The 11,551-nt window shown below is 39.4% G+C and overlaps 1 long non-coding RNA gene across 1 annotated transcript; it reads right to left on the reverse strand.

Annotated features, from left to right (window-relative positions):
- Window positions 1-7,621: 7,621 nt before the first annotated feature.
- Window positions 7,622-10,280, reverse strand: LOC137790307 (uncharacterized). The gene is made up of 3 exons (XR_011077899.1): window positions 10,184-10,280; window positions 8,107-8,176; window positions 7,622-7,708 (listed from the first exon to the last, which is right to left on the reverse strand). It is a non-coding gene; the product is annotated as an uncharacterized lncRNA (long non-coding RNA).
- Window positions 10,281-11,551: the final 1,271 nt, after the last annotated feature.

Here is an 11,551-nt window from a genome sequence, read left to right on the forward strand (position 1 = left end):
TGTTTGGGGAACTAACCTCTTTAATGTAGCACTTAATCACATCATTGGAAACTAAAAGAATAAACCCCAGGACTTATACTAATACACACTTGACGGACCTAAATTATGCCTCTTCGTTTATTTTATTTTCAGCTTCTGCTGTTTTTTCCAGTCCTCCCCAAGTCTCCTCCTGCGGAGCTTCAACATCACTTATTTCATGGCAGATTGCAAACATTACTTTTGAGGATGCATCCTGCCCCCCAATTTGCATCTATGAGTCGAGCAGTTCCTAAAAATTGGGTGGGGAAACAAAGAGGGGACGTGTCTCCCCCCGAAACTACGCCTATTGGACAGACTGTTCAGTTACTTCCTATCTTCTCTCAGTCTTCTCTTCAAAAACCTGCATGCAGGTCTGTGGGCCTTAGAGAAAAAAGTACAAGTGAGTTGAGGTAAAACCCTCTCGGTCTTCCGAGGTGAAAAACAAAAGAAACAGTGCTCTGTGCTGGTCCAGTGTCCCGCTGTGGGAAAAGCTTAGCAGCAGCTCAGGTCAGCGAGGTGAGGGCTGTTCGGCTCGGCTGCTGCCCGAGGCCGACCTCACTGCTGCCAGCCTTCTAGGAAATTACAGCAGGGCCTGAGAAGCAGCTCCCACTCCCATGGCTCTCTGTACAACACACACACACACACACACACACACACACACACACACACACACACACACACAAACACACACACACACACACACACACACACACACACACACATTTTTCTGTAACCAAGTAGCCATGTGCACCACCAATATATATATATATATATATATATATATATATATATATATATATATATATATATATATATATATTTATATATATATATATATATATATATATATATATGTATGTATATATATATATATATATATATATATATATATATATATATATATATATATATATATATATATATATATATATATATATATATATATATTAAAATAAAAAAATCATCAAAAAATAAGTAACTGGTTGAAATTTACCATGGCCAAATCTCAGTATCATTTATAAATTAAATAAAGTTTTGTTTGCCTAAAAATATTTCATTCAGCATTCATTAGTACTTAGCTCCTCCCTCTCGTGTCATTTGGTTGCAAAAAAACAAAATGGCGATAGACAATCATGTTGTAGCAGCCCTCAAATACCCATAAAGCAGTCTGTCGCCAAACCACAGAATGTGATCGTGTTACTTCCATCTCTCCATCAGGCAAATGGATCCTCAAACCTCACACTTCAAAGGGACTTGATCTCAACGGGTGACATTTAACCTGCAACCATCTTGGGGCTTGTTGGAAATGCTGTTGGTGGGTTAGGGCCAATCCCTAACTCTAGACCAATAAAAGCAAAAATATGAAACCTTTACTCTCACCCTGTTCCTTTTGTGGTTCTCAGTCCTTTGGGAAGTGCAATTTATCTTTATAGATCCGATTTGAACCTAAAAAATGAAACCTCTTCTGGAACTCAATCTAGACAAAGCCTTGAGGAATAAGTTGCATGAGAGCTTTTATGGCTTTGTTGAATCATTATGACGAGTCATTATGACGAGTATTTCTCTAGCACCATTACTGGCCAATTCACCTGATTGGCTGAACATGTTAAAAAAAAAAAATAGGTACAAAGTTTTTCTTTAGTTCTTTCGTATGCCTTTACATGACTCTCCTCAGTTATTTCTCTCACACAAGTAAACACAACGACCTAACTACATAATTATAATTATTATTATTGAATGGTATATAAACATGGCACAAAACCAACTTCCTAACTTCCAAACTAAAACAGATTTTTTGTTGTTGATTTAGTTCTGGATTGACTTTCTGGACCAACATCTCTCCATCCCTTTGTTTCTATGTCTGAAACACTTTGCCCTAAAGTCGAGCTCTCACTCTGACTCTCTTTGCTCTGCTCCACAGTCCAATTTCTTATTTGTGTCTCCCATGTTCAAGACGACCCTGGCAGCTCAGCTAAATCCTTTAAAAACACTGATATTAAAAGAGAGAGATGCTGAGAAGAAAGATGGAGACACAGCCCACCTCACCCCCATTTACCCTGCCTAAACCTTCTGTCCTGTTAGCAGGTGTGTACGTGTGTGTGTGTGCATGTGTATGTTTACTTCCTGCTAACCACCATTCACACACACACACACACACACACACACACACACACACACACACACACACACACACACACACACACACACAGGAAGAAACATTAATCCTCCAATCTACATAGGCACTGGACGCCCCAGGGGCTGGTGGAGGGGGAGGCTCTCAGCATGTCGTGTGATCTCACATTGTTTTGCTAAAATTGCGGCCTCTGATGATGGGAATTTCATTTTGCCACCGCACTAAGCAGATGTGAGGGAGGAGAGAAGAGGAAGCATGAGAGAGAGGGAAAGATGTGGGGGAGAGGGAGGGAAGGAGGTAAAGAAAATAAAAGGGAGAGGAAAGGAAATAGGTGTGGGAGTATGCAGGTTGAAGGGAAGGAAATAAGCAAAGGAAATAAGCAAAGGAAAGATCATAAGTAGAGGAGATTAAAATGCAGGAAAGGGGATGACCAAATAAGAGAAAGCAGAGAGTGAAGTAAAATGGGAAGTGGGAAGTAAGTTAAGGAGAAAATATATGGGGAGGTGAAGGATGTAAGACTGGAGGCAAGCAAGGAAGGGAATGGAACACTCCCAGAAGTTCTGGAAAAGCAGAAAGAAAAGAGATAGAGGTTGTAGGACAATAGCGAGCAAAAGAGAGAACAAAAGGATGAAAGAGGCCGATGAAAGCAAGAAAGTATAAGACAAAGGAAAAGTAAAGGAGTAAAGGATAGGGAGGTTGAGGCAAGAGGTGAAGGAGTTAGGTCTGATGGGAAGCAAGGAAAGAACAAAGGGGTAAAATAATGGATGGAGAAAAAATGAACCAGAGGAAGAGAAAAATCATAGAAAAGGAGGAAAGAGTGTGAATGAAAGGAAGTGAGAGTGGAAGGAAAGAAAGAAAAGAATGAAATGCTAAGGTGGGAGAGAAGAAGTAAATAGAGCAAAATATTTAAATAAATATTAGAAAAAGACTGAAATGTGAGGGATGAGGTAGGAATAGAGTTCATTAAAGGAAGGAAAACTCAAGTGAGAGTGGCAGGAAAGAGGTAAAGGATAAAGGCTCGAGAGCAAACCAGAGTGGGAAATGGCGAAAATGGTGAATAAAGAAGGGAAGAATGAGGGAAGGTGACAGGGGATCAAGAGGAAAAGAGTTGAAGTAGAGCAAAGGAAGGAGGCTTGAGGGGAAAGAGAGGAAAATGAGGGAACAGGGGGAGCAAGGTAGGTCTGCCTCCTTCCGACCCATTTCCTAAACCTCCCTGTCTTTTTCCCACTTTACTTCATCTCTTCCTCTCTTCCCCAGTTGGCCGCCACGCTGACACGTCTCATCTCAGTACCGTGGCTGTAGAATGAGGGCACACAATGTTGTTGATCCACAGGCAAGTGAATGTTATGCTAAAGTGATTGGCTCTCATCATGCTCTAACCTGCAATGATGCTAGAAAACGGCAGAAGAGGAAGAGCAAGCCACGTTTCCGTCCTCCTCTCCCCTAATTTGCATTGCATGCTGAAATGCATGAACCGGGCCCATTAACCGAAGGGCCATGCTGTGTTTTGGTTGTAAGCAAGGGGAGGGGGGCTGTCATATCTTTTGATTTGCTTGATATGAAAACAGTGGTGGTTTGCAATCAATGGAACCTGTGGTTTATTTGGGGTGAAATGAGATTTTTTATTGGGATGTTTGCATCTCGATGCAATTTGCCAGCTTTATTGTGGCGGACCCGGGAGCATCCTCGCTTGATTTTACAGTAAATTTGTCATGGGGCCAATACAAGAGTTGAAAGTGAATATGGTTATTTATTTACATGCACACAAACAGACACACTTTGTTAGAGACTTCTGATGATTGTTGGAATGGAGAACCCAGCTGGCAATATGTGCTGGAGCCTGGTGTGATGGCAGCCTATCAGAATGATTGGGCAAAGGGAGGGAAGGCCTACCAGCCGCTCTATATGTCATTGCAATAGGAAATATAATTTGGAATCAGAAGACACCCCCAAAGGTTTGTCTCAGTTTAACTTTAATGTGGTTTGGAAATCAGTGATGAATAGTTTGTGTTTTGGGATCTGGTTTTGGTTTGGAGAGTGACACAAAACGTTGGTTTGGTTATGAGTATCTTCTTTATTTAGTTTGTTAACCAGAATATAGCCCTTTAAATAAACTACTGAACTCTTAAAACTCCTAAAAGGAACTCTTAACACAGGAGTGGGTGGGGGTGCAATCGTTGGTTGTGCTCATTATGAACCTCACTGAGACTCAAGACAGAGCAAGAGTTGCCCTTTTTAGTCAACACATTCTCACTCACAACTCCTCAAATACCAATACTTGGTCAGTAGCCCTACACTTTAAACTAGGAAGCTCTACATTTTTTGAATCCCTGCCGGACGCATTTTTTCAGTCTCGAAAAGACGACATGTCCGGGAAAAAGAGGACGTCTAGTCACCCTAGTGTAACCCATCCACCTAGCATCCACCTAGCATCCACCCATTCTTGGTCTTGGTTGTTATCTATGCTACAACAAGTGCTCTAACAAGGATGTGAGTAGGTCTACATTGGATGTCATTACAAGCTGATGACAGACAGCCGACAGTTTGAGTATTGGGCGACACAGGAGAAAACCCAAACACAGACAGCCAGACATGGAGCTCCGGGTATAGAACAGACAGCAGTACAGGCCGTTGAGCAGGTAACAGTAAGCAGGTCAAAGCACAACTCGAGCAACGTAGACAACACTGACAATCGGGCAAGGAGCAGGTGCAACTAGACTGGTCTAAATAATTAAGGGTAACGGTGGAAAGTGGGAAATATGTGACTGGGTCCAGTGGGATTGTCTGAGGTCAGTAATTGAACGAATGGACAATGGTTATGATTGGGACACTCCATAAACATGCAAGCGCACGCAGAGGTGAAAATGGCTGAAGAAAAGCCGAAGGAGGACAGGGAGACTGAAATGGGCTAAAAGCTACCGCAAGACCAATGCAAGGCTCACCAAGACTGTGTCATTATTCAGTGGGAAAAAAAACAGTATGTTACTAAGGTACAGAATATTTTCCGATAACATACAAACCCTGCACATTGATATATCAAAAACCTTGGTCATGGCTACCTCATTGAAGAATTTGTTGGATGAAAATTAAATGAAGAAGAAATCACATTATTCAAGCTGATTAATCAAGTTGATTAATATAAAAAGACTTAAGATTTAATTGAACATGTGTGCTGGTCAGACACAAGATAGGCCGAACACATCCAGAGTCTGCACGGAAAGCATTCACACAGATTTATACAGGCAGGTAGTATGAAGATACCTGTAATAAGTATGGAATGTCTTTGTCCACAGTGAAAAACACGTCCTCAGATATTCTTTGTCTAGTTTTCCTACCTCAGCTGCGAGCTAAGCTTTTCAGCACGGCAGAGATAGTCTTTTCAAGTAGCTTTTCAGATGAAAAAATTTATACAAAATGATTTTAAGAATATACGAGCATAATAATGATTATCTGTTGTCATCATATTTAGCTCATCAGAGGCCATTATATATGTATTTATTGATTTGAATAAGTAAATTATTGTCAATTTAGACAATGCAGTTTGATTCAGAAAGAGTGTTTTATATATATATATATATATATATATATATATATATATATATATATATATTTAATACCTTCTCAACACAACAAGAAACTTAACATTTGTATAGTCATGTTTTTATTGTCTCAGTGAAATTAGAAAATCTGAATTATGACCTAAAGAAGTATTTTTGATACATCTCTAAGACCTTAAGTTTGAATCAGTGTTGTTGACCAGACTACCTCAACCGAGTTGGGACCAATCCCGAGTGGTGGAATGTAACAAAGTATTTTTACTTCGTTACTGTACTTAAGTACATTTTTACGTATCTGTACTTTACTTAAGTAAAAATAATAGTGCATACTTTTTACTTTTACTCCGTTACATTTTGCAGCTATTATCTGTACTTTTACTCCACTACATTTCTACAATATGTGTCGTTATTCGTTACATTTTATGAACACAGTTTCGCCAAAATGTTGCCGACACAAAAATGTATTGCGTTCAGCACCGTAACAGAAACACATGATCCCACCACACATGAAAGCACACACACCGCAGGAGGGGCGGGGCTCTCCCAGAATACACTGCGGCCCAACAGCACCGGTCCACGTAGAAGGATCCGAGCTACGCTGCAGTTAGCTACATATTTGCTGCGGGCTCGCTGGTCTGTGTGACCATCTCTGACTTATTTCAACCCTGTCTCCTACAAATTACGTTTCCCCAGAACTAAAACGCATCTTCAATTAAATTGACTAGAAACGTATTTTCTCCCTGATTACGTCGCTATTACAAATACGTTGATTATACGTCTGTGTTATACTGCAGTGAGTTTACTGCATTAGATGGAGTTTATCACCCACTATGGGCTGCATTCACAAACAACCCGACTAAAGAGAAGACCGGACCCGGTGCGAGGCGGGCTGTTACCGACCCGGACCCGGCGGGACGGAGGCTATTACCGGTCCGGATCTGGCGGGACGCGGGCCGTCACCGGCACCTACGGCCAAGCGGTCTTCAGACCAGCCCCGTTACCGGCCTCACACCGCCCCTTTTCTTTCCTCTGCAGAGTTTGGAAATTTAAATATGCTTAAATTCAGCGAGAAAGCAAGAAAACAATAACACAAACACATGATTATAAATGTATTCGTAATAAACAATACAACTAAACTAACTACATGTATAAGCAACGCATATGCATATAATCAACGCATTTGTGATACGTCAATCACAGATGTAATCAAAGATGTCCCTGACTTTTTTTAAAATTAATATTTATATATTTAATTTGGTTGCTTATAATTATTACTAGGAGTGACTTCTGTAGAGGCATAAGTATTACCAGGAGCTATATCTGCATTCTTTATCAAAATGGTACAGCCCTAGAGATTGAGAGACAACCCATTGTGTGAGTACTTTTACTTTTAATACTTAAAGTCAATTTATAAAGTAAATACTTTTTACTTTTACTGAAGTAGGATTGTTGATGTAGTACTTTTACCTTTATTTTCCTGGGTACTTTTACTTAAGTACTAAACCTCAGTACTTCCTCCACCACTGCCAATCCCTGACTTTAAGGCACTGCAACCAAGACAAGACCAATGCTGGGTAAGACCAGGACAAGACCAAGACCAAACCAGACCAAGTCCCACACTTACATGACATTTAAAATGTCGAACATAAAAAAGTCCCCCTTCAAACTGATCTGAGATCCACTTTCCCATAAAATACCAAAATAAAAAAATGAAGATTCCTCTCCATTCATCTCTTTTATTGTCGTATGCTGTATATGTTTTGTGTGTATAACTATATGTTTACCATGATAAATGTCTTAATAAAATAATCAAAAGGCATTAAAGAGGTGAATTGAATGTCTTCTTTGAGCGAACTTACAAACAAACAAACTCTAAAAAGCTGATAATCAACTTAATTATCTTTATTTAACGCTCCTTTGTTATGTTAAGTGAGTCTTAGGCGATTAGGCAATATCCAGACAGTTGTGTTCTCACATCCAGAGTCCTCTTTGTCTGAAACTGAGACAAAAAAAATGTGTTGTGTCAAGACCTTCAAGTACTACAGTACTAGTTTAAAGTCAAATGATTTTGACTGTAACAAAGAACAACTAATTGTGATTTCAGATATAAGCATTTCTTTTTAGATTTCATGAATAAACTAAAAGGTGAACCACACAACACGATTGCAAGGTATTTTCTATCATTGCTGTACAACCAGGGATTTTAACTTGTACCAATTCAAATTAGCAAGTTGATATATTATAACAGCAACTGGGCTTAACCACTGTATTGTATGCATGTTTGTGTGATTATAACCGTTTTGGTGTGACTGATGAAAAATCTTTACACTTTCATGTATTAGACACCATACATGTCCAATCCATCTTGGATAATCATTATCTATTTCTGTTACTTACTTATGCCACTACCTGGACTTGTTTCCAATTATACGAGGTATATATCACACATCCAATCTTCACTGGTTACCTGCAGAGAGAAGAAAGGAGCTCAGAGGAGGAGGAGGCGAAGGTACAGCAGGGAGTGGAAACAGACAGAAATAGAGAGGGAGGGAGGTGAAGAAGCAGTGTAAAAAGACTGGCTATTTTTCACCGGGGTCCATGGTGAAGTTGTCAGGTGGGAGTGTATGTGAGCCCGCCCGATGATAATGTGGCATGACACTTCTGAAATGAGAGTTGGGTTGCCATGGCAAAAGGCGGGGAGGGACAGTCTCTCCAGGGGCCCAAATAAAACAAGTGTAAATGATGTTTGATTAGGATTTAGATTATGGTACTGTTCGGGAAGGCCTTTTTGTTCTGTTGTCTCTGAGCATCACGGTGCGTGTGTGATGCTTTGGATTATACCCACATATCTGGCCGAGTAGAATGCCGACGCTGTCCTTTATCAAATCTGATTTGGACCAATTGCCTTTACCCACTTACAGATATAGTTTAATTAGAGAGACAATTGACAGTTTTACCCACAAGGAAGCAGACAACCTCAAAACTAGCTCAGAACTACTCAGGTGTGTCACTGTGATCTCTGGTTGAGGTGGCACAACATATTTATACACACATTTTGCTTTACACATTGAGCAGACACTAAGCAACATTATCAGAGTTTCACCTGATTAATGTTAGTTCAATAATCACTCTTCTCTCCTCATCGTTATAGGTCAAGTCATAGTGTGACAAGAAAGTGTCTATACATATATCAAATATGGTTGTCTGATGTCGTCATATCGGCCCATAGGTGCTCATTTATATTCATGCATTAAACATGAATTTAATTTGAATTTTTTTTTTAAAGTATTTTTTTCTCAGTTGGATTCAGGAAGTAACATCTTTTCTTTGACAGGTCATAACATGAAAAGGGTTTTTATTGTACCCACTCAACACATACGAGAACAATTAGACCAACCTTTCACACCGAGACCCAAGTAGAGACCAAGACCAGAGTGTATTGAAACTGATACAAGACCAAGATTTTGAAGGACTGAGACCAGGTAAAGATCAAGGCCGTTTAGTGTGAGTCTGCATGACAAACTTGATCTGAATGAGCCAGATTCCCATTAAAAACCCAGAAAACCAATGTTGAGTCTTCTCCCTTCACCTATCAGACCAACATTAGTGGTGGACGGCCGTGTTTTTTGCAAGTCTTTGAAGGTCCTAGCATTGAACAAGCAATAGTGTCTCAATCCTGGAAATTGACATTTAAGTAGTACCGCTAGTAGTAATGCTTCTTCTGCTATGCTTTACATTAACAAATTTCCCCCTGGGCATGGCTAAAGTATCTATCTATTTTGTGGTGGTTAAGAAGAGGACACAAATGTCAAAGCAACGGTTGAAAAAGTAAATGTATTTAAGCAAAAATTAAAGCTCCTGCGGGTCACCGTCTCGCCTTGCTAAGAACCTTCGGCTGGTGGGCGAACGTTATCGGCCGGACGAGTACGCCGACAGACAGACATATATTAGACATATATATTAGGGCTAGGGAAATTAACGTGTTAATGCAACCTTTTGGAAACCAGAAGACCCATACATGGGTCTTTTCCACTTGTTCCCTGTGTCATATGAACCTCAAATGAGTTCTAATACTTGTGCTATTTCATATAATTTAAAAATAATAATAATAATAATTTAATTAAATGAATATATATATATATATATATATATATATATATATATATATATATATATATATATATATATATATATATATATATAAAATAATAATTACAATACATCCAGCATGATTGTGATCAAGATTTGCCAAAAATCCGTCCTCGAACGGTCCCCAAGTTTTTTCAACTCCATGGTTAAGGAGTTGAAAAACAACATCCCACATACTGATAACACACCTTTTTGGAAACTTTAGGACCTAATGAATCAGAAGCATTCGGTCAAAAAGCACTGCAAAACAAAGCTTTCACATATTGGGAAGGTGTTTTAGTAAAAGAACCGTATCGTTCAGTTCAAAAAGAAAAAAGTTACTCACAAAGCCTCACAAAGCACTCACAGTCTACCAGCTGCAGACTCTGTGTCCAGATTGAACATTAATTGCGCAAAGCTTCTGACCCCGCGGTCCAATACACTATGGCGGAGCACTTTAAATAAGATAAACGCCATGAACGCATTACTACGGCACTGCTATTACTTTGAAGGCGCGCGCATCCGTAGCCTCGGCGACTGACGTGAAAGCATTTATTGTTCTGTAGCTTCTGTTCTCAACAAGCAACGCTGCTGCAAAGAGCAGCTTCGCAGCAGTAAAAGCAGCAGTCTACCGGCAGGCTATATATATGATGTTAAAACAGCTCTCCTTAGAGCTTACTTGTACTATACAGCAAATTGTGCAGTTTTAGTAAAGCAAAAATAAAACGCTTTAGGTGGCATTTACTGACGCATTCAGACTCTTGCTTAAGCTCCCAAGATGGACAAGCTTTGTTTCCACTTTCTTAATGCTGTTTCGAATGAGTTGAGTTAGTATGGATTTTAAGTACAAATTTAAATGTTGATTCATTTCATAAAAAAATTATTCATAATGGCCTTAACTGAGCCAACACAAAATAACACAAGATATTCCTCCTGTTTTTGGAAACATTGGAATAAATGTTTCCTTATCTTTTAATCACTGTGGACATGTGAACTTTGCTTTGATGAGTTGGGAGCCTCATACATGAGATGGATGGTGACGCACAGCTATCTTGGACTATCCGGTTCTCCATTTGGTTTGCAATTATAGTGTCATCTTATATTATGATCTTATCATTTATAATGTAAGTATAATAGTCTACAAAGCCTCTTGTGTTATTGTTGTTTCGGTCTGAAATCCCTGGAGCAACTGTTGATCATTATTTCCCAATTAGCACAATCTGTCTTTGTTGAGTTAGCTGCAATGATATCCAGCTGAAGCTCCAATTTGAGTCATTTTCAGTTTGATGTCAGTTTTAGTTACTATTCTGCAAAGAAAATAAGTTCGACAGTCACAGAGGGAATATGCTACAGAAGTTCATTCTCAAACCTTTATGTTTGAAAATATCTAAATGTCAGCAAAGATATCGTATTGGCCGACAAAAACAATACTGTGCTATTCTTCACTATACTCCCTCCCCCGATGACACAATATATGATCTTTTCCTGTTTTGCTTCCATCTTATTTGCTGTCTTGCATACACACTGCTGTTCCTGCTGTTTTTGTCCACTTCACTGTATCTTTCTTTGTTTTAGTGACATGCAATATCTTGTCTTGCATGCACCCACCCACACCCACACACATACACACACACTTGGTAATGTAAGCCTTATCGTCCTCTCTCCTCTCCAACCACATCCTGTTCAATAAACCATAATAGGATAAAGGTGTTGA

Source organism: Clinocottus analis, unplaced genomic scaffold, assembly GCF_023055335.1.
Source record: "Clinocottus analis isolate CAN_PGR_092001 unplaced genomic scaffold, fCliAna1.0.p SCAF_2, whole genome shotgun sequence".
Classification (NCBI taxonomy): Eukaryota; Metazoa; Chordata; class Actinopteri; order Perciformes; family Cottidae; genus Clinocottus; species Clinocottus analis.